At 40.7% G+C, this 23,983-nt stretch overlaps 1 protein-coding gene across 1 annotated transcript in view; it reads right to left on the bottom strand.

Annotated features, from left to right (window-relative positions):
* Positions 1 to 23,983, bottom strand: part of usta (uronyl 2-sulfotransferase a) — a 114,097-nt gene that overhangs the window by 50,098 nt on the left and 40,016 nt on the right. The gene's annotated exons all lie outside the window — the stretch shown is intronic.

Consider the following 23,983-nt stretch of genomic DNA (forward strand, 5'->3'; position numbering starts at 1 on the left):
ACGTATTGCAGAGCCAATGTGTTTGGGTGCTTATTGAACACCCAAGCATAAACTATAGGATGGATTAACTTAAATCCAACAAACTGTCTACTAGTCCTGGACAGAAGAATACAAAAAGAAACACATTAGGGTGAAGACCTACATACGTTATAAAAAAAGATCACATTTGTAACATTTATTAATATTAATTAATATTAAAATAAATAAATATATATATTGCTTGTATATTTTGGTTGCTATTAAGGTGCACACTGTAGAATGCATTTGCTGCATGAGTAGACATGGACAACAAGGCATATTTAACACTATAAAGTGTATAGCCAGATATAAAGTATATCACAGAGGGGCGTCCAGTGGAGCGGGGTGTTGGGGGTCGGCGTACTGCCTTTGCCTAATTTCGAACTAGAAAAGAAACACTGATATGTGGAAATAGTTGAACCCCCAAAGACCCCCATACAACTTGACTGAGCAACTTTGCAAAGAACAATGGGCAAACATTGATGAGTCCAGATGTGCAAATATGGCAGAAACCTATCCAAGTAGACTCATGGCTGTAATTGCTGTCAAAGGTGCCTCTACCACACATTGATTAAGGGGGATGAATACTTACGCTATCAATTATTTTCTGTTTTACATATGCAGTTAATTCAGAAACATTTTCAGATTTCATTTTCCACTTCCATATTTTGGACTTTTTTGTTGACCAGTGGCAAAAAACACAAATTAAATCAACTCTGATGTCATGTTGGAACAAAATGAAATTTGGAAACGTCCAAGAGGGTAAGTACTTGAAAGTCCAAGAGGGTAAGTACTTGAAAGTAAAGAGGGCCACTTTACATTTCCCCCCCATTTACACTGTGAAAATGTTCACCCGACGCAAATCTTGCAACTAGTCCATTGTTTATCAAACAATATGTTAGTGCAAAACCTGTCCTTTCCAACATTCTTTGCAAGGCAATACGTTTGGGGAACTAAAAACACTAACACTGAAAACATGCGGCCACATGCAAAAAAGCTTGACATTTCCATAAGTTTTTTCCCACAAAGATAGCGAAACCAAACACTGTGTGTGTATTTACATGTGTGCGTGAGTGCCGGCAATGGTTGATAGAAGGCTGTACCTGTCATATCACTTTCACAGCCCCCCCTCCACACACACGCCTGTTACCTCATACAGAGTTCAGCAGCAGTCAGACTCAATGTGTACGCATTACACATTTTACAGCAATGCATCGAAGCAGTCAGCGTGGTCAGTATAAAATACAACTAGTTAAACACACAGATGCTTAAATGTTATAACCCTTAGCGAACATCTGTGTATTGCAAGTTGATAGCTATACATCCAAAAAATCTTTTTTTAAAGAGTACAAATATAGCAATATGTGTGTGGCGTGGTGTATCCGTGGTTGCCTCTGTGTGTATTAATGCATATACGCCTGTGTAGCCACCCAGTCCTTTGATTTGATGCGTGGGAGTGGCCCCCCAATAAGACCTTTCTCTCAATCTGACCTCTCTAATTATGGGGGGGTGGTTAGGGTAAGGATTTGGTGCTCCACCCACTTTGTGCTGCTCTGGTATCCAGTGTTAGAAGCCGTGGTCTCTTTAGGCTGAAAGGACAATTTGTTATTTCAGGTGCCTTTTCTGAAGCATACATCATCATCCTGAGAGTTTGGCTTAAGAGGCTATTGCTACACAGTACACACACACACACACGTTCAGAACACTTCACCTCATTTGTGTATACCAGTGATTGCCATGGAGTCCCATGCACGCACACGCGTGCGCACACAGATAGACAGAGTTTGGCTAGGTTTATGAGGACTGATATGGCAACGTGTTGTTGATTTTGGTGGCTTTAAAGGAAAATCCACGTTCCCTGAATTGTAAGGATCTAAATAAACCATTGCGTCAGTAACTCAGAGTAACACAGAGGGACATCAATGACGTATCAAGTGTATCTCTGAGGAACTGAGAGGCTTAAACAGACTTGGGGTGAGGAAGACAGATCAAGGCACACGGGGAATGATAGTGAGGAGATATAATCAGACTTGGACACTCTCCTGTTGCTTTTTCTGGCCGGTGGGAAATATCAATACCGATGAGGTAGAGCTGAAAGGCAAGGAATTTCTCGAGACAGTCTGCACTAATAATGAATATGATGTTTGGCAGTAAGCTGTATGAGGTGATGAAATGAGAGATATAGCCAAAATGTATTACTTAGAGTGTCATGTGAGGTGCTGTAGAGAAAAAACATCCAAGAAGGATGACACACAGACCAGATTTTAACATACAAGTCAACAGAAATGAATAAATTTGAGTCAAATGAAACAAGTCAAGGCAACTTAGTTGAAACAACTGAATCAAGTCTTACTGAATACCAAACTACACAAGGTCTGTATTTGAACTCTATCACTCCCTCCTGCTGCCCGGAGGTGATGGCAGTGGTGTTTCCAGAGCTAAAATCAGAGGGAAAAAGGAAAGCATTCCGCAGTTTGAAAAAGTGACTCCTGGATATGGAGGATACAGAGCACTGGTCTGTTCAGCCCGTTGACGTATTCTGGAGCCTAGAGGGGTTTTATCAAAGGCTGAATTACGTGTGTGTACTTCCCTTATCCATTAAAGTAAAGGTACACAAAGACATGCTTTTGTGCTATTCCTTTTTTTCCCTGTATCTCGCTTAGAAACAGGGGAGGACGTTGAGCCATGGGAATATGACCAATCCTGCTATCTGTCATGGACTTGTAGACTGGTGACTGCTTCTTTGCACCTAACTAGTTTGGGAATGTTCACATCTAGCCATAAAGCCGTGGAGCACAGAATTGGACAAACAGTTCAACTGGATATGCAGGTTGTCATTGACATGCCGTCATTGACACACAAATAGGTGAAAATCACCAATACACAAAACAAACACAAAATCACACATAGGCAGCCAGGGGTTGGAAGGAAGGTTTAAATAGTCTCAACACCATGTATTGTCTCATCATGCACAGTAGTGTCTCCTTGTGGTAGCTCGGGGCACCTGCAAGCACAATAGTGGTTGTTGTCCAGGAAATGCAGAGTTAAGGTAGGAGCTCAAGTTAGAAGTTACTCGACTGAAGTACAAATTTAAAACAGTTAGGGTAAGGGTTAGGGTTGCAGTTAAGGTTAAGGCTCAGGGTTGGGATAAGCACTAACCCTAGTCAAATGTCGTCATAGACACTTCAACCTGTTTGAAATGCCATCTCCACCCAATCAATTGAGACAGCCCCCAGGAAACTGCAAAGCAAAAAAAACTCCTGAATGCAGGGAACACGCCATCCTTCCAGTGGAGGCATATACTTTCTGGTTGTGCAAGGCACGTGTGAAATCTGGATCTTTCAAACTCTCTCAAACCTACCAGAGAGTTGTTCTGCAATCAGGAAAAGGCCATTATTGTGAAATGGACATCACAAAAACAGAACAAAACTAATTAAAACTGAAAAAAAATAATTGCCTTCTTTTCTTTGGACTAAAGTAACACTGTTCAGCTAGACTATCAGAGACAGATGTCCATGAAATACAATAATAAACAAGCTCTGTCAGCCAATTTCCTGTAAGCATTTTTTAAAGGAGTGTAGGATACCAAATTAAGGTTTATTCAGGCATAACATAGCAAATGGTTTGAATAAGAAAGGAGTATTTTAATTGGAACTAATGTCAGTAAGCACACGCAGCACAATAAACCCAACAAACAGGCTTTGATAGAAATGCCAGAATAGACATATTAATATAAACACGGTTGGCCTGAGTACAACAACAGCAGTTCAGCCTGAGCAACTACAACCCAACCTATTAACACAGCCCACAACCAGGTCTTTACTTGAAACATTTTGGCCCCAGTTACTAAACTCTGATCCTAAACAGACACACACCTTACTGAGGACTTTGAAAACAAAATGTGTTCCCATAAAACATTTGTTTTTTTCTAAAACAAGACCCAAACAAAATGATTATGCATCAAGGAATGGATGACAGAGTCTATAGAAGATTTTTGATAGCACTTCCGTGCTCATTTTATGTGCATTACTAGCTAAGGATAGTCCTATTTGATGTCTCGATTCTTTATAATAATTTTATAATTCATTATAACAACTCCCAGTTACGTTGTGCGCATCATGTATTGTGCAGATAATGCAGGTTGACAATGTAATTTTGGCCCGCACACATTATATTCTATTTGTCTTCTCCTGTCACTTTCAGTAGGAAACCTTTAACAATAAGCCTACAATAGAAACACAATTATAATTAGAAAATCGAAAGATGTGTATAATCGAAAGACGCGTATATTTTCTACAATTTGCAGTTTGTTAACAGGTTTTTTTCTGTATGCATCGTAGCTGCATGTCTTCTAAGATATCATTGGTTTGTTTGAGCTCAACATTGTTTCAACTGCTTATTTTCCGTGGTAATGGAATGGACAGGTTGTATGTGGAGGGAAGTAGAGACGTGATCAGAAGCTTATTTTTTAAGTTTAGTGGTTTGCACTGTTGTAAAAGATTTGGAAAACTAATTTATTCTTTATATCATTATACAAACCCAACTCATAACAACATTTAAGAATTTAATTTCGATTGCAGAGGATGTTCAGTGGCATAGTATAACATGAGATTACTTGTAAAATAAAACAAGCAGTCAGGGAATAGTCAGCGACTGGCAGAACTTTTTCAAGATAATCCCGACAATGGAATTTCTCCACAATTTCAAAATCATGAGTATTTTCCACCGCGATTAATACTAAAATCGTCAATCGTTCCATCCCTACATTCAACAAATTAGAAAGAGATTACTGTAGCTAATAACTATACAGTAATGAAAACAATAACACCAATCACTCCATGGCTGGTTCGTTTCTTTAGAAAACAATGACAGTTGAATAGCCAACCACTACACTATGTGAACTACTATGTAAATCAAAAGCAATGTCTGAATCTCAAATCCCATAGTACAAGTACTTCGCGGATGATGGTGAAGTACGTAGGGGAGAGCAGGTTAAACTTTCACACGGGTTTGTGGTCACACTGCTCATACCTCAAACACTAAAGCTGCTCTCTCAAAAATCAAATATCTACTTTGTGTGACTACAAGTTCTATGGTCAACTTCCTGTTCACAAGTGATCAAGATAGGACTGCTTTATCTGCAGTCCTATATTGAGCTAAACGTTAGATTTAGCCAACATTAACACACATGTCAGTTTGGGGCAAGTTCTCTTAATGTCCTTGGGTTAAGTTTTCACATGTGACAACTTACCCCGGTATAAGACACATATAACATGCTCAAAAAACTTTGTGATACGTTTTAATCAGCTCTGATAATATTATTAAATGTTACTGTAAATTGATTATTATATATACAGTGGGGAGAACAAGTATTTGATTCACTGCCGATTTTGCAGGTTTTCCTACTTACAAAGCATGTAGAGGTCTGTCATTTTTATCATAGGTAAACTTAATCTGGAAGAGACGGAATCTAAAACAAAAACCCAGAATATCCCATTGTATGATTTTTAATAATAAATTTGCATTTTATTGCATGACATAAGTATTTGATCACCTACCAACCAGTAGGATTTCCGGCTCTCACAGACCTGTTCGTTTTTCTTTAAAAAGCCCTCCTGTTCTCCACTCATTACCTGTATTAACTGAACAGAGAGCTGTGTAAGGACATCAGGGATACAATTGTAGACCTGCACAAGGCTGGGATGGGCTACAGGACAATAGGCAAGCTTTTTTGAGCTTTTTGGTCTAAACTCCACTCAACTCGTGTTTGGAGGAAAAAGAAGGATGAGTACAACCCCAAGAACGCCATCCCAACCATGAAGCATGGAGGTGGAAACATCATTCTTTGAGGATGCTTTTCGTCAAAGGGGACAGGACGACTGCACGGTATTGAGGGGAGGATGGATGGGGCCATGTATCGCAAGATCTCGGCCAACAACCTCCTTCCCTCAGTAAGAGCATTGAAGATGGGTCGTGGCTGGGTCTTCCAGCATGACAACGACCTGAAACACACAGCCAGGGCAACTAAGGAGTGGCTCCGTAAGAAGCATCTCAAGGTCCTGGAGTGGCCTAGCCAGTCTCCAGACCTGAACCCAATAGAAAATCTTTGGAGGGAGCTGAAAGTCCGTATTGCCCAGCGACAGCCCCGAAACCTGAAGGATCTGGAGAAGGTCTGTATGGAGGAGTGGGCCAAAATCCCTGCTGCAGTGTGTGCAAACCTGGTCAAGAACTACAGGAAACGTATGATTTCTGTAATTGCAAACAAAGGTTTGTGTACCAAATATTAAGTTCTTCTTTTCTGGTGTATCAAATACTTATGTCATTCAATAAAATGAAAATTAATTAGTTACAAATCATACAATGTGATTTTCTGGATTTTTGTTTTAGATTCTGTCACTCACAGTTGAAGAGTACCTATGATAAAAATGACAGACTTCTACATGCTTTGTAAGTGGGAAAACCTGCAAAATCGGCTGTGTATCAAATACTTGTTCTCCCCACTGTACATATAGTTTAAAGCAGCTGACATATCCCTGGACTAGCCTACACAAGTCAGGCTCTGGCATGTGTGTGTCTACTAACACACTACTTGCCTACTGTATGAGACAGAATATCCACTCATACATTAGTTCATACAGTGTCATTAATTTAGTGTGGTGTTATGAATTGCATTGTGGAAATAAGGATAGTAGACAGGGAGGAGGGCGTAATAAAACTGTAATGGATATGCAATTGCAATGAGGAAATGTGTTTTGGAAGGAAAGAAGAAAGGAAGGAATTAAAAAAAGAGGGGAAGGATGAAAGATTGTAAGAAATTATAAAAGAAAGACTGATAATGACAGCACACCACCTGACAATGTTAAAGCTTGTGAGGCAGGTGAAGTTGCAGTTGATATGCCAGCATTATTGTTTTGATTGACAGGCATGATTTGCCAGATTCTCTAGGCAAGATTGTTTTCATTTTGAGTTCTTTAATGAAGTTTAATTTGATTTGAATTTGAAATCAATATTCACAATGAATTAGTTGTGTTCTTATTTGTTGATAATCCAATGTGACAACTTACCCTACATAGTGGGACAACTTACCTGCTGGTGGGGCAAATTGTCACAAGTGCAACATTTGTAATTAATGGTTTACAACTCCCTATTGAAAGAAGATATGGGGAAGGTAATGAATAGAAAATATGTGCCCAAGACTTCCTTCTTTCATTTGGAATAACATTTATAGCAATGTGATGTATTGTGCCCTGTAAACGTTACACAGTGTGACAACATACCCCGCTCTCCCCTATTGTTTTGTATATAGTAAGCCAATATGCCAGTAGTGGGACCGATTGGGACATACTACCTCTTCTTAACTTTGTCTCTCGACATTAGATCATTTTGCCGCGCATTAACATCACACAAGTTTGAATATTTAGCTAGACACAATTAAGCATTGTGTTAAATTTATTGCTACCTAATGCCATCGAGAACCTACACTGAACAAAATTATAAACGCAACACCCCCATAAATTCATGAGCTGAGCTCAAAGATCTAAGACTTCCTCTATGTATACAAAAGGCCTATTTCTCTCAAATATTGTTCACAATATGGTTGACATGTCTGGTGAGTATGCAGTCCATGCAAGAACTGGGATGTTTTCAGCTTCAGGAATTGTGTACATTATCCACAGTCCAGGATTATGGTAGATAATCAGAAAAAATAGCGAACCTTTCCTTTAAGTTTACTTCCACCACAAATAGCATCTATGAACATTATGGCTTTTGCCACTGGTTTTAATAGCTTATAAGCCATAATTAGGCCTACTAGTATCTACTTACTACTTGGAAGAGTCAAAAGAATTGAGCAATTTCTAGCAAGACTGAAGATGAACTTAACATAGGCTTACTATAATGTAGCTACTGAAGGTTGTAGCCAGCCAAGTTTGTCTATCCTTAACAAATCCTAATGCATAATGTTTTGTCCATGGCAAAGATTGAACACTGATCGCCTACATGTCAGTCCACATCTCTAACCACTACGCGATTTAACAAAGGGTGGGTAGTCAGTCAGTTGCTCACTCACCCACTCAGTAGGAGGCATTCTGGAGGCATTCTTCTTGGCTTCTTATGCGGTCCGGGAGAAATGTAGTTAAAGTAATTTGCCCTAGGCTGAGGGCTAAAACAATCAACCACTGGCAGACACCTTTTCAAAATAAAATACTCAACTGCTCAATTCTAAATAAGCCACAATGTAAAAATGTATGTTTGGAAATTGTATAAAGAGCTGTTTATGGATTAGAACAATGAGTCAATTCAAAATAATATTAAATATAGTAATTCATATTATGGCAAAACCTTCTATTCACACTTGCCCTACCTTCCCTCACAAAGCTTGTGACTGAAAGACTAAACTGGAGAACGGCCAATTTGATGCCTTCAAATGTATTTGAGTTTAAATAAACCTTTCCCCCATCACCTTGCCATAGTTCATACCAATGAAAAGTCCTACACTTTCCCTTCAGAATCTGGAACACAATGCACACAAGGGGGGCTTACATATTTGCGCTATCCATAGTCCCCACCACATACAATCTTAGCCCACGGGCCAGTAAACAAAACCCTGGTTTAGTTGACCTCTGCTTTTGGTCTGCATCCCCAGGACAGGATTTGCACGATGCCTAGATCTTGGACTGTTTATTCAGTCCATCCTGGAATCTCATTTCCTCAAAAGCCATTTCAATCTGTAGTTCACCCCAAAATATAAGGTCTAATCCAACTGCTGACATACAAAGGTGACTTACTGTACCAGTAACTGGCCAACACCTTAATACTTAAAAGGCTTCTAAAGAAAGTTTTTACTTAATAAAAGTACTCCCAAGACAATTAGTAAAAAAATAATATTCCCAATGAAAAATATTTCTCGATTACAAAATAAAAGTTCATTGATTACATCATGGGGAAAGATTACATATAACTGAGCAAGATTACATTGCTCAGTCCTAGTTATACCATGTGCAGGTTAGGCTATAGAAATGTGAATTCTGAACCACACGTTGTCTAACATTAACTATGCTTTTCTTTGCACCAGGGCACCAGCCCAATGAACTCATGACAACACCAATCAAAGTGGTGATATTTGTGAACATGTTTGGCCTTAACAAGTTTGCATTGCTAGATGTCCAGTCGTTGGCATAAAGTGAGCAGAAGAGGGATTAGAACCCACATCTTTGCGAGGCTCCAGTGTTGAGGGATTCAGAAGAAAGTCCATCTTGACGTGTCGTGTCCTGTTTGTCAGGAAGTCAGTGATCCATTGACAGATAGGGCTGGACATCTTATGCTAGAAGAGTATGTCCTGTAGTAGCTTTTCTTTACAAACTTGTACAGCAGGTATGTTCTGAAATATAGAAATTCTATTTACCAAAACATCCCAGTCTCCCTTCCTCAATAGCTGGCTGGATAAAAGGTAAGATAATGGATTCAAACAGTGTTCCCCCCAAAAAACATATCAATACCCATAATAGGAACAAGACTGATTTTGTTAATGGTCGTGTTTGGCTCCATCCATTCCTGCAGTGTTTGCGCCCACTGCCCACGGAGCAGCATGTCAAACTGAATGTACAATCAAGATAAATGTACCGGGAAAACCCATCTAAATACTGCATGCTAGCTGCAACTCTGTGACCAAGCAATGGAACTTGCCAAAGATTCATACAATCTTGATTATTTAACATGTATTTCTGATGCTTATAATTAGATTTATTTGCTTGAGCTTATGTAAGAACAAAAAGTAACATATTTTTTAAAGTAATTTTCAGATATATATCCCATCATCTATTGCTGAAAAGCTATGTTTTATAACCTTCTGTGGTCTGACAGCTTTCTGTTATTGGTAAGATTGTCACACATGCAGCGTTAAACTGTTGGAGCACCCTAGCCAAACAGCCACTACTGCTAAAAACACTGAATTCTGAGCAAAATGCATTCAATCAAAGTTGCATGTGTATTTAATAGAATAAAATACACAGACTCTTTCTCTTAAGCAGTTAAAAACTGTTACCATGGCTGTTTGTGTCTTTGCATGTTAACTAAACTTTAATGTAATTTAATGCATTACGAGTGAAACTGTAAAAACTACATATAAAATAATGTACATGGAGGATAACAGGATTATGGACTTTATATTTGTAAGCCAGATTACCTGGTAAATGTTTTGCAGAATGTACAAACTAAGCAAAAATTAAATGTGTTTCTATAGGACCCCTTAGCATAGTGGTTCCCAAGCTTTTTAGATTTCTGTACCACCAACTGAATTTTGTTCTTCTGGGAGTACCTATAAGCTTTTTTTAAACTGGGATCGTTTTATTTAGATTACCGAAAAGTAAAGGTAACGTCGGACACTTTTACTATACATACACCCTTAGTGTTTCTTGTTGCTAATGTGAATAGAACATTTTATTTAGATATTATATTAATGTTACTGAAATTAAATTGTTGTCACAACAGTTGATTTAATCAAAGACCATTTTTACCGTAAAATAGTTGTCTAGATGAAAGAGACTTTTGGCCAGATTTTCTATTATTTGTACATCTTGTAAACAGGCAAGAATCTTGATTTTTGTCCTCAACCTTTCTGATGTGAAGTGGTACACGTCCTGACAGATACACCCCATGGCTTTTGAGATGTAACTGTCTCACAATGTGTATTGGAGGGGAATGAGGGGACGGACATATTCTGGTCCTACTGTGCACATGTTTAGCCTATTAAGTAAGTTCTCCAAAATATGGATTTAAAGAAATTATTAGAAATTATTAACATACAAATTATTAGAAAGGATTTATTAGAAATTAAATGTTAAAATGACCAAGTGCTGAATTATTGTTGAATTATTGGGATGTGCAGCAACATTACAGTCCAGACCGGTTAATTAGCTTAGTTGAAGCTAGAAATCTTGTTAATTGACACGTCAAATAACAAAAAGACTAGTTGGTGACCCAAACGGACTTCAACACTTAACACCCACATAATGACACGCTCACACATACAGACTCATGCGGTTCACAACCTCTCCACGATAACTTCAACTCAAGAAAATGTCCTCTGGTGACAGTGAAAATGAGGCCATGCTGGGGATGTATATAAACATTCATAAATCATTGGTTCATCATCGCCATCTGTTGCAAGCAGTCGGTTCAGTCTGATTCGCACTGGGCAGGAAAACTCCAGAGTGAAGAGGGGGAAAGAGAGGAGCCATACAACACTTCTCTCTCTCTCACACACACACACACACACACATACACAATATTTCAGTGGCATGTTATGTGCATTACCAGCCACAACTCCTTAACCCACTTCCCTGACCTTACCTCACGGGATGTTCCAGGTCTGTGTTTACACTAATTGAAGGAAAAGAAAAGAATGAATGTGGGGATGGAGGGAATAGTTTTAAATGCGGACTGGATCAGAGATGACTACTGAATAACCACAGATCTCCCATAATCCCTTTGGGGTCATCATGTGACACATAACACAGTGAGGAGAAACAGCTGCTATACATACAGCGCTGGGAGGAAATTAAACGAAAATAAGATGAAGTGATAGAGAGAGATAGAGGAAGGGAGTTAGAGAAAGGAAGAGGTGCTTCTTCCTCTTTTTTTTTTTTAACTCTATAACAATGGACCTACAGCAAATTGTTATTAGCTCTCTGCAATCAGGCATTTTCCCAACGTCTCAAAAAACAGCTGCCATTAAGCCTCTATTAAAAAAGAGAATACTGGATGCATCTATACTGGACAACTATAGACCTGTACCAAATCTCCCTTTCCCATAGCCACGATCATTGAGAAGGTTGTCTTCAATCAACTCAGCAATTCTGTGAGCTCAAGCAGTCTCTTAGACAAATTTAAACGATATACGGCTGAATACTGATTCGGATAAAATAACAGTTTTGATTCAATAGACTCACTATGTCACAGTATAGAGCACATAAATACCTGGCTGAACAAAATTGTCCACAATTAAACCAAGATAAAACAGATTATTGTGTTTGGCAACAAAAATAAAAGAACTAGTATTGGGTAAACAGCTGTATTCTCAGGCCCTAAAAACCAGGGACCAAGTTCGTTATCTTGGTGTTCTGATAGACACAGACCTCACATTTAACAGTCATATCAAAGCGGTCACCAAAACAGCATTCTATGATAAAAATATAACCAGAATCCCAAAAAGACCAAAAGAAGTTGGTCATCCATGCTTTTATCTCTAGTAGGGTTGACTACTTTAATGGCCTCATAACTGGACTCCCCAAAAAGACTGTATAACAGCTGCAGCATTCAGAATGCTGCTGCTAGAATGTTAACCGGGACCAAGAGAACAGAGCACATCACTCCGGTTCTTAAATCTTTGCATTGGCTTCCAGTCAGTTACAGAATAGCTTTAAAGTGGTGCTTTTAGTGTATAAAGCACTGAATGGTTTAAACCCTGAATACATTTCTGATATGTCTGAAGAATATAAACCGAGTAGGGCTCTTAGATCCATGAACACAGGTCAGGTCCAAACCAAACATGGAGAAGCTGCGTTTAGCAGTTATGCTGCACACAACTGGAATATACTACCAGAAGATCTTAAACGTGCCCCAAACATATACATTTTTAAATCCAGGTTAAAAACACTTCTCTTTTCACATGCCTTTTGACTGAGCAATTAAACATTACCTCACTGTTTAGTCTTACAGCTTTTACTGCTTCCTATGTTTTTATTTCAGTTTTTATTCTACTTCTGTTCTTATTCTGTGTTTTATATTATAATGTTGTTTTAATGTTTTCATTTGAGTATTTGTTTTTATGTAATTGTATTGTTAAATGTTTTTCTTTTTCTTTGTAAAGCATATTGAATGTATTCTATGTATGAATTGTGCTATACACTGCGTGTACAATTATTAGGCAAATCGTATTCCTCAAGATTCGTTTTATTGTTGAACAAACAAAATGCTCTCAGTCAATCCAAAATATAATTGAACCTCAAACCTGAATGTTTAACAAAGGAAAAGTGAGTTTTGATCTTTTTCAGGGGAATATTTAAGAGTGCAGAATTATTAGGCAGCTAATTAAAAAAGAGTAATAATCTCCCAACTCACGAGTTTATTCTCAATTTTTAAAGCAGGTTTAACAAATAAGTAACACAAAAAGACAATTAAAATGTTTGTCCTTTCAAAAATATTCAGTGACCGATATACCCACCCTTCTTTCAATAACTGCCATGGAGCCTTCCATCCATGGAGTCTGTCCGTTTCTTGATCTGTTCACAATCAACTTTCACTGAAGCAGCAACCACAGCCTCCCAAACGCTGTTCAAAGAGGTGTATTGTCTTCCCTGACTGTAAATCTCATTTGAGAAGTTCATTACAAAGTACATTTCAAATCTTATTCAGTGGTGGTCGTGTTTCAGCCTTCTTGAACTTGGCCATGTCTCTGAGCACTTGACACCTTGTACTTCTGGACACTCCAGGTAGGTTGCAGTTCTGGAATATGATGGCACTGGAGAATAATGGGTTCCTGGTAGCTTCACATTTAATTATTCTCAAGCCTTTTGCAGTAAATTTGTCTTTTTTACAACTTTGTTGACTATTTGCAACAAAACCTTTGATTGTCCAGTTGTCACGCCTCAATAGGTTAGCTATTTCAAGAGTGTTGCACCCGCCTGTAAAGCATTTTAAAAATGTTGACTTACAGTGTCAGTTAAATCTCTTTTTTGGTCCATTTTACCTGAGGTCATGAAGCTGCCAAATAATTATGCACACCAAATAATTATGCACACCTTGCCACACCCTCCCTCCATTACACAAATACATATCACCTGAAAATTATTCAATCCAATGAGCATTCAGGTTTATATGGTTTGGAGTTGGAAAAAGTGCATAGAAATAATGATACAATCAGAATACTCACTTGCATAATAATTGTGCACGCAGTGTATAAATAAACTTGCTTTCCTGCTCTGCAGTCGCTAGGGATGGAGGAAAATATTAATTCAGTTAAATGTAATGAAATTATAATTGTGAAATTGTAATTAAATTAGTGACTTTATATAGTATGAACAATATATCACAAATATTTAGGCTTCTATTCTGTATTTTTTCAAAACATGTTCTCAATCTTCCTTTTAAAAAAAGCTATTCATTTGATTCCAGAAATTACATCCATGACTGATCAAAACTAGCTCCCTCTTGTCCCTTTGAATCAGACATATGGTAAGCAATTTTTTTACATTAAATCAATCATATTCATTTCCCAGTTCAGAACCACTATACAGGCAACATTTTGAACATGACAGGAAACATCCTACTGGCACTAAAGTATTGCAAAAACGGTGATGTACATGGCAATTCCAAGGCTTAGCAGGAAATTATGTTTACTACAACAGCTCCATTTCACCAAATAAAATTCTGGATATTAGATAAAGTAGTATTTAGAAAGACTGATGCCGGTTTCCACTGGTGTTTACGCCGGTATCAGGTCGGTGATTTATGCTAATGTACATTTGGTACCAAGGACTTAAGGAGGGCTCACCTGGGGAGAGAGGAGTGAACTATCAACGCAATTTGGTTTTCCAGTTACAAAAAATAAAAGGCAATATTTTTCTGGTAGTAAAATAAACAATAACGCCATGATCAGTTTGTTTACAATATGGCGTTTGAACTTAAGTAATAAAACACATTTCTTCCTCAAAATCCTGCGACCATCTCCTTCTCAACCTACACTCGTTTTGTGAGAATTCTGAGGTAATTTTGTGTTGTTATAGGTTCTGCAGGTTCTGTTTTTCTATTGATTCAATGGCATCGTATCACCTTCGGTCATTCCAACACTTTCCATTCTGAGTATTTGCTTCCCTGTACTGTTCCTTTATTTATTTTATTTTATCAGAGATCTGTTTCTTAGATCGGATGAAAACATTACGAGAAGCCTAAAGCAAACAATACACATTGCCATTCGAACAGAACAACATGTCGCGTTTTCACACCACGTAAAGCGTCAATCCGCAAACCCCGCCCTAAGTCCTAAAGTCTGGGGCTTGGCTCCAAGTGAGAGCCGGGTTACTCGGCCATGGCGTAGTGGCCGACTGGCCCTGGCCCGTGTCAATGGAAATAGAAAAAAAAAACTTGGAAACGCAGCATGAGTGGACACACAGAAAGGGAGATTGAGAAAGAGAGAAAGAAAGAGAAAAAAGAAAAATTGAGAACAAGCAATTAATTGAAATTCTCAAATTCTTCTTGTAGGCATGTGGCCCTGCAAAAGTATCATGCAGTGCAAATGAGGACACAGATATCTTGCTAGACAACCAAATTATTCTATTACATTGTTTTCATACACAGTCACACACACACATACAGAAAGACAGAATTATTGAAAGGGGTGTGGAAATATTTTGCGGAGTTAGTTCTCATCAAGAATGTTGAAGCTGGGCATGATTGCCAAACACAGTAGGGGTTAACACAAAAACAAAACGTGCTCAGCCATGCACCAGATAAACAAACACAACTGCAGCGTATACCACTCTGTGTCCCAAGCCAACTAAGGACCATCAGTGAATAATAATCTTTACCAGTGTAAAAGGGAATTCTTTAGCCAATATGATACAGTAGCACAATACTTCTCACTCCACTAGAATTTGATGTAGAGCTATAGTCAACTCAACAGTTATTGGCATCCTTCATGAAATTGAGAAAGGTAAATGCAAAAAATAAATAACACAAACAATGAGTTGTATTTTGGGCTAAAACATGAGTGGGAGACATATACAGTTGTGCTCAAAGTTTGCATACCCTTGGCAAATTGGCAATATACTGTAGTTTTTCCCTCTTCAATTCAGACCCCAAATGAGACTGAGCTATTGTAAAACTTTGATTTTGTGGTCCTGTAACTTTTCAGTGTTGATTTTGATGTATGTTGATATATTGTCTTGTAGAAAGGTCCAGCCACAGCCAAATCTCAATCCTCCTGGCAGAGGCAACCAGGTTTTGGGCAAAAATATCCTGAGAATGTATTATGCCATTGTGTAAAAACAGATCCTGGACCACAAGTAGCAAAACAGCCCGAACAAGCATCAATGATCTACCACCATATTTTACTGAGGGCATCACATTTTTTTTGTTGTATTCAGTACCATTTGTCACCAAACTTGCTATTGCTGTGCATGGCCAAAAAGTAACATTTTGTCTCATCTGTCCACAATGCACAATTCAATTGTAGTTCCATTAATGCTAGCAAATTTTTAGGTTGGGCTCAGTAAGGTGTTTGTTTGTGCAACCTTTCCAAACAGACTGTTAACATGGAGGTGGCATCTAACATTAGATTTTTAGTCTTTAATTGCCCCAAATTTGCAATAGACTGTGCAGTTCTGAGACTGTGATCCTTGGATTCTTCTTCATCTCCCTCACCATCTTCCTCACCATGCGTGGGGGCAATACGCATACGGGCTCTTCTTGACAAATTAGTTTCAGACTTCAAAAAAATGTTGATTACTGCCCTGACTGTGGTTAGTGATCAACTCTTTGGTTTTACCTAAAGGGGTCCATCTTAGTGATGGTTGACCATGTGTTGGGCTTGATATTTATACCCCAAAGAAACAGGAACAAGTAAATGACATCAATATCGTTCCTGGAGTCTAAGACCAACTAAAAAGTACAGAATTTCAGATTCCACTCAGATTTTATTTTAAATATTTATTAGGGGTGCCAATACTTTGAATACTTTGAATACTTTTTGTTTGAGAAATTCCTGTTTGTTTCAGATCAAAATAAAATTCCTGATGTTTCAGACCAAAATATGACTTGTATTGCTTGTGTTTATTTTTTGCATTCACTTTCGATCAATTTCATGAAAGGGACCAATACTTCTGTATATAGGACACTTAGTATTGTGGGTAATGCAGCCAAAAGCACTATAACACACTTCAGTGGAATGATGAAGAGGGTGGTATATGACACTGGTAGCTTTTAAAGTTTCCAGACAGAGTGCATGGTTCACACTCCTGGACCCCTTAAGAAAATGTGAAAAAAAATACATTACAGCAGGTTGTGATCAGGACGAAGGTTTGTGTGTGGGTGTACATGAGTTTGAGTCTTACATGTGTCTTCATGTGGTGGATGCAGTACAATAATGGAGGCTTTTAATTTTTCACCTCCCAATATGGAAACAGGGAGTTGGACCAAGTGGAACTTCTGTTTCTGTTGTCATATGTATTTTTGCTATTATTGTTGCTTTATATCTTTCTAAACGTTTACAGTGTAGATATCGTGTGCCATGTCACAAGAATTTCACTGTTTAGAATGTCGCTATGTAATTCGGTGCATTTGACAAATAAAAGACTTGGCCTACATATAGCCAGAACCTGATCCACCCTAAAGGGGTCCTTCCATAAGGGGAGGTGGGGTTGTTGACACCCACACACATGTTTGTTTTTCTATCCTTGGGGACCTGAGACCTATCCCTAACCCAGAAATCCATCTAAACGTCACCTAAATATATTGGCAGTGTTTTCTTAGTTAATTTCTCCTTGCAATGCATCTTTTGTTGCTCAGACGCATAGATTTGGACGATGATCATAATGCTAATTCCAAGTTGGGACAGAGGTAAATAACAGCTTGTTGTGTAAAATGACTCAATGGGCCTTAAAAACAACACAAGGTAAGCAGAATTTCACCCAAATATGGATCTTGGTTGAAAAAAAGAAGACAATGTTAAAGAGAAGAGATCAGGAGCACAGAATCAAGAGTGAAAAGAGGAGTAATAAAACAAGAAATCCCCTCCAAAAAAAATCAAGTGTGAGGCAGATAGATAAATAGACAGCATGGAATTATAGAGCTAGAGTCCAAAAAGTCAAGCCATTGGAATTCTGTCAGTCTTATCAAAACTGAGCAGAAATTGTAGAATATTTCCACAGGAAAAATATATACTGTATTCAATGTGTGCCTGAGCTTTTGGAACGTGTTATAGTCTTCAAATAGGCCCATGAATGGCAAATACACTTATTGTCATAGTATTTATTGAGTCTGCTGTACAGACATGTTTTTAAATACTAGGTAAATCCATTTAAGATATTAGTGCCACATCTACCCAGGTATATCACAGTGGAAAAAGGGGCTCAACACAGGCAAAATAAAGACTCATCGGACATCTGTATGTTTCTAAATCTCATCTGTAGTATTTTATCTGTCAAACTGTGACTTTACTTTTAAGTCTCCAAATGGTTAGACGTTATAAGCTATAGGATAGGGTTAAGTTTAGGTTTTCTTTCATAGGGGCTAAAATTTGTGAAATTCTTTAAAAATAAAGATGGGTTTGACTTTGGTTTTGGTTTGCACTTGTCTAACACATGAAACCATCAGATTCTGAGCCTACTTTTCACACCAATCCACTATCTCCAATGCCGGCTCTAGCTATTTGGGGGCGCTAAGCAAAATTTGACTGCCTAGCAGTCACTTATGCCTGGAGCCAGCTCTGACTATCTCCATCCACAACCCCCTAGCATGCTGCAAGACAACTTTACAATAATATAGCTTACTAATATAGCTTGTCTAATTCTGTGATTTCCAATTTGCAGTTACGGCCTTGCCTCGTTGCAACAACTCCAAAGAAGGTATGGGATGAAGATTGAGATGTGTCCTCCAATGCACATTGTGCTATTTGGCTTCCAATCACACTGCTTGCTCAACCAGGAAATATTAGCCTGGCACATATGCGTTGGCAGGAGAGCGAATTCTCCTCCAACCACCGTGTCTGAGCTTGCAGGCACCCAACCTACCACAAGGAGTTGCTAGAATGCACCAAGCACCATGGCAAATCAGTCTGTCCAAAATTCCAAGCATAAAACCTTGGTGGCGCTAACCCAATTTGCATTGCCGTCTAATAGAGTCCCAGGAGCTGGTATGCTATGCTGCATCCAGAATCCAAAGTCCTGGACATTAAGATGCAGGTGTACTGAGGCACCTTTGTGGCAAAATGTGTACTGTGGCAAATTCTGTGGCACTTTCAGTGTTTTCACAGGCACAGATCAACCTTTTGGGGAACTGGACGAATGTTTAATATCGACCAAGAACTGCTGCATCAGTTCAGATTGATTAATCGAAATTGTAAAATGTTGGACACCAACCATAACTACAAATGTCAGACCCTGAAACTGTGACTCACTGACACCAGTGTTATCATTCCAGTAATGGACACCCCATAGCTGTTGGGTGATGTTGGGTGTGCCAGTGTAAGAGCATTTGCGTGTATGCGTATGTACGTGTGCATGTGTTGTTTGAGTCACAGAAACCCCAAGCCTCTTCCTAATTACACAGTGGATCTGGGCAGAGCCGGCACTTGGCTACCCAGCATGCATCATGTCTTACATAAATAGTGGTCTGACGGAAGCAACTGTCACGGTTACCATGGTTCTGGTGAGGACAGATGGTCAGTGCCAGGTTAAACCATAATTGGACCGTAAGGCACTCCTATGTTTCGTGGTCACTACGTTTTAGTGAAGGGACAGTGGGTTGGCATGAGTGTGCATGTGTGTGAAGGTCTCTTACAGTACATACCAGAAGATATCATACGTATGTACTGAAGTTGACTGGGTAGCTGAATTACAGCATTGCAAAGCCTTCTAAGGCCTCACAAGACACACACACACGCCGTGACCCAAACACACAAGGTCAGAGCTTTCCTCATTCCTCTCCACTATGGGTTTCCAGTGCACTTCAAAGGCCATGTGTTGTACACGTTTTCAGTTTTGTTACTTTTTTAATTTTTTTTATGAAGAGCTGGTCACAATTAAAAGACCACCTTAGTCCAATACCTATGTTGTTTTCCACTTTTAAAGATCAAGTGGAAACATTTGCAATACACTGTGCATGCATTACAAACCTCTATCAGATGATGAATTATAGCTTTCTAGGTACATGTCTGTCTTGAAATATTTAGTGTCCTATATTCGTGGGACAAAAGAGGAGAATCTTTGACCCTTCACCATGTATGTTCTCGTACTGTATCCTGTATTCCTATTTCTAGAATGAAAATGTGTAGAATGTATATCATATCCTATTATTGAATGATTACTTATCTAAGTAACAGGTTAGCTATCTGTATGTACATGAACTAGCCTTGGCTCCTGATTCTCATAGCTTTACTCACAGATATCAGTGGGTCTGTGCCATCTAAGCCTAGCCTAAATATGTATTCAGTGAGTCCAAACGGTGTTAGGTTCCTCAACACCTAGTTACCTCACAACAAGCTTACTGACGCAATGAAGACTGTAGGTCAAGCGGTGACATACTGAAATCCAGGATGCTATACAAGTAACTATATTCATAGAACAAGTCTGACTTACTGCCGGCAATGCGGACCAAGCTCCTGCTTCGGTCGTACAGGGACCTGACAGCCCTTAGCAAAGGACCCAGGACCCCATATTCCCGAAGCACTCTCCACAGGATGCCACGAGGGACACAGTCGAATGCCTTCTCCAAATCCACAAAACACATGTGTCCCATGGCCCGGACGAAAACCACACTGTTCCTCCTGAATCCGAGGTTCTACTATCGGCCGTATTCTCCTCTCCAGAACCCTGGCATAGACTTTCCCGGGGAGGCTGAGAAGTGTGATCCCCCTATAGTTGGAACACACCCTCCGGTCCCCCTTCTTAAAAAGAGGGACCACCACCCCGGTCTGCCATCCCAAAGGCACTGTCGCCGACCGCCACGCGATGTTGCACAGGCGTGTCAACCAAGACAGCCCCACAACATCCAGAGACTTGAAGTACTCAGGGCGGATCTCATCCACCCCCGGTGCCTTGCCACCGAGGAGTTTCTTGACCACCTCAGTGACTTCAGCCCGGGTGATGGACGAGTCCACCTCTGAGCCCTCATCCTCTGCTTCCTCAATGGAAGATGTGACGGCAGGATTGAGGAGATCCTCGAAGTACTCCTTCCACCGCCCGACGACATCCCCAGTTGAGGTCAACAGCTGCCCACCTCTACTGTAAACAGCGTTGGTAGGGCACTGTTTCCCTCTCCTGAGGCGCCGGACGGTTTGCCAGAATCTCTTCGAGGCCAGCCGATAGTCCTTCTCCATGGCCTCACCGAACTCCTCCCAGGCCCGAGTTTTTGCCTCCACAACCACCCGGGCTGCAGTCCGCTTGGCCTGTCGGTACCCGTCAGCTGCCTCAGGAGTCCCACAAGCCAACCAGGCCGGATAGGACTCCTTCTTCAGCTTGACGGCATCCCTTACTTCCGGTGTCCACCACCGGGTTCGGGGATTGCTGCCTCGACAGGCACCGGAGACCTTACGGCCACAGCTCCGAACGGCCGCTTCGACAATGGCGGTGGAGAACATGGTCCACTCGGACTCAATATCTCCAGCCTCCCTCGGGATCCAGTCGAAGCTCTGTCGGAGGTGGGAGTTAAAGATCTCTCTGACAGGAGACTTGGCCAGACGTTCCCAGCAGACCCTTACAGTACGCTTGGGGCTGCCGAGTCTGTCCAGCTTCCTCCCCCGCCATCGGATCCAACTCACCACCAGGTGGTGATCAGTTGACAGCTCCGTCCCTCTCTTCACCCGAGTGTCCAAGACATACGGCCGCAGGTCAGATGAAACGACAACAAAGTCGATCATCGACCTGCGGCCTAGGGTGTCCAGGTGCCATGACACCCAGTTCCCAGTGCATGTTGGACTCCGGCAGGGCTGCCCTTTGTCACCGGTTCTGTTCATAATTTTTATGGACAGAATTTCTAGGCGCAGCCAGGGGCCGGAGGGTGTCAGGTTTGGGGACCACACAATCTCGTCTCTACTCTTTGCGGATGATGTTGTCGTGTTGGCCTCTTCAAGCCAGGACCTTCAGCATGCGCTGGGACGGTTTGCAGCCGAGTGTGAAGTGGTGGGGATGAGAATCAGTACCTCCAAATCCGAGGCCATGGTCCTCAGTCGGAAAAGGGTGGCTTGCTCACTTCAGGTTGGTGGAGAGTGCCTGCCTCAAGTGGAGGAGTTTAAGTATCTAGGGGTCTTGTTCACGAGTGAGGGAAGGATGGAACGGGAGATTGACAGACGGATCGGTGCAGCTTCTGCAGTAATGCGGTCGATGTATCGGTCTGTCGTGGTGAAGAAAGAGCTGAGCCGCAAGGCGAAGCTCTCGATTTACCGGTCAATCTACGTTCCTACTCTCACCTATGGTCATGAGCTTTGGGTCATGACCGAAAGGACAAGCTCCCGGATACAGGCGGCCGAAATGAGCTTTCTCCGCAGGGTGGCTGGGCGATCCCTTAGAGATAGGGTGAGAAGCTCGGTCACCCGGGAGGAGCTCAGAGTAGAGCCGCTGCTCCTCCACATCGAGAGGGGTCAGCTGAGGTGGCTTGGGCATCTGTTTCGGATGCCTCCGGAACGCCTTCCTGGGAAGGTGTTCCGGTCCCGTCCCACCGGGAGGAGACCCCGGGGAAGACCTAGGACACGCTGGAGGGACTATGTCTCCCGGCTGGCCTGGGAACGCCTCGGTGTCTGGGCATCTCTGCTTAGACTGCTGCCCCCGCGACCCGGCCCCGGATGAAGCGGAAGAAGAAGAAGATGTATATTCATAGAGACATATGTTTCATATGGAAGCATTTAGAGAGGAGCACCAAAGAGAGATTGCGTACTTTCAGAGACAATAGACAGAATTTTAAACTGCAGGTTTAAAATGCTGTTTAAAACACCAACAGGGTGAAGAAATGTCAAATGTATCTACTACCACAGAATGCACTCAGAGAGGCCGGTGTATATGATAAACCAGTTTATTCAGTCTCTCAGAATAAACAGAATAGTAGAGTTAGAACCACAAATCCTTCTGAACTTCATGACTCCAGCTCCCACAATGCCCTCTTATCTCCTAGGTAACCAACAGACACCCCCAGCCTGCATAACTGTTCCACACAGGAAATACCATTACTCTGAGAGACCATTTCTTGAGCAAAAAAAAAAGGCTACCCCTTTGAATGAAATCTGCCAGTTTAATGTTCACTGGATGAAGGAACCAGTTGGAGATTCAGGTATGGGTCTAAGTGAGTAGAATCAAGTTAAGACATTTCAGTTAAAAGATCCGAATCCAAGCTTTCAATATTGGTCTTTTTGTAAAGGGCCGTAAATATCATGAGAATTACATTTTAGTAATTAGCTGACGTTCTTCTCCCCACCAACCACCACAATTGAGCTTGCAAGTGCTTACCACAATGACTCACTAGAGCTCGATGCAACAAATCCGCCCTGTCCGACATTCCACCCATCCACCTCAGGCCACACTAAGCCAAATTGTACCACCTTTTGTGGGACCCCCGGCACTGTTATGGTACACCGTGACCAGGATTTAAAGTCCTAGGCGCAATGACGCAGCAGTACTGTGGGGCACTTATGAAAACATTTAACGCTAAGCTGGTAAATCATGTTGGTGTAGGAGCAAAAGTATAGGACTTTAAGCATTAATGTTTAAAGGAGAATTGTATGAAATGCCATTACAGAAACATACAGATACTCTCAGGGTAAGGCATGAAGTTGTGTTTAAAAGAAGAGAAATCCCAGTGCTGCAGTCAACAGGAGCTATCTAAAAGTCTGCTGTATTCGTCAGCAGAGAGATGTGACCACATTGTAATTCTCTCCATCTCTCTCTCTCTCACATGCGCACCTGAGCCAATACAACCTCAAGGAAAACATTTCTCATCCCTCAGCTCATCCCTCTGCTTCAGTGTGCCGTTCCTGTTCTGTTATTCCTCTCGTCTATTTCTCAATCTCACATTCCTGTCCCTTTCACAGAGGGAGCCTCTTCCTTAGGGTGGCCAGCAGGACTCCAGCAAGTGGTGAGTGAAAAAACAGCGACGTTGGGAAAGCAGAGATAAAACTGCAACAGTCATGTCCAGTCACTGCCATTCATACTTATATATAATAATCTAACAAAATTACCAGACAAACTCAAATGCTTGCCGCTCT

The sequence above is a fragment of the Esox lucius genome, chromosome 18 (assembly GCF_011004845.1).
Source record: "Esox lucius isolate fEsoLuc1 chromosome 18, fEsoLuc1.pri, whole genome shotgun sequence".
NCBI lineage: Eukaryota > Metazoa > Chordata > Actinopteri > Esociformes > Esocidae > Esox > Esox lucius.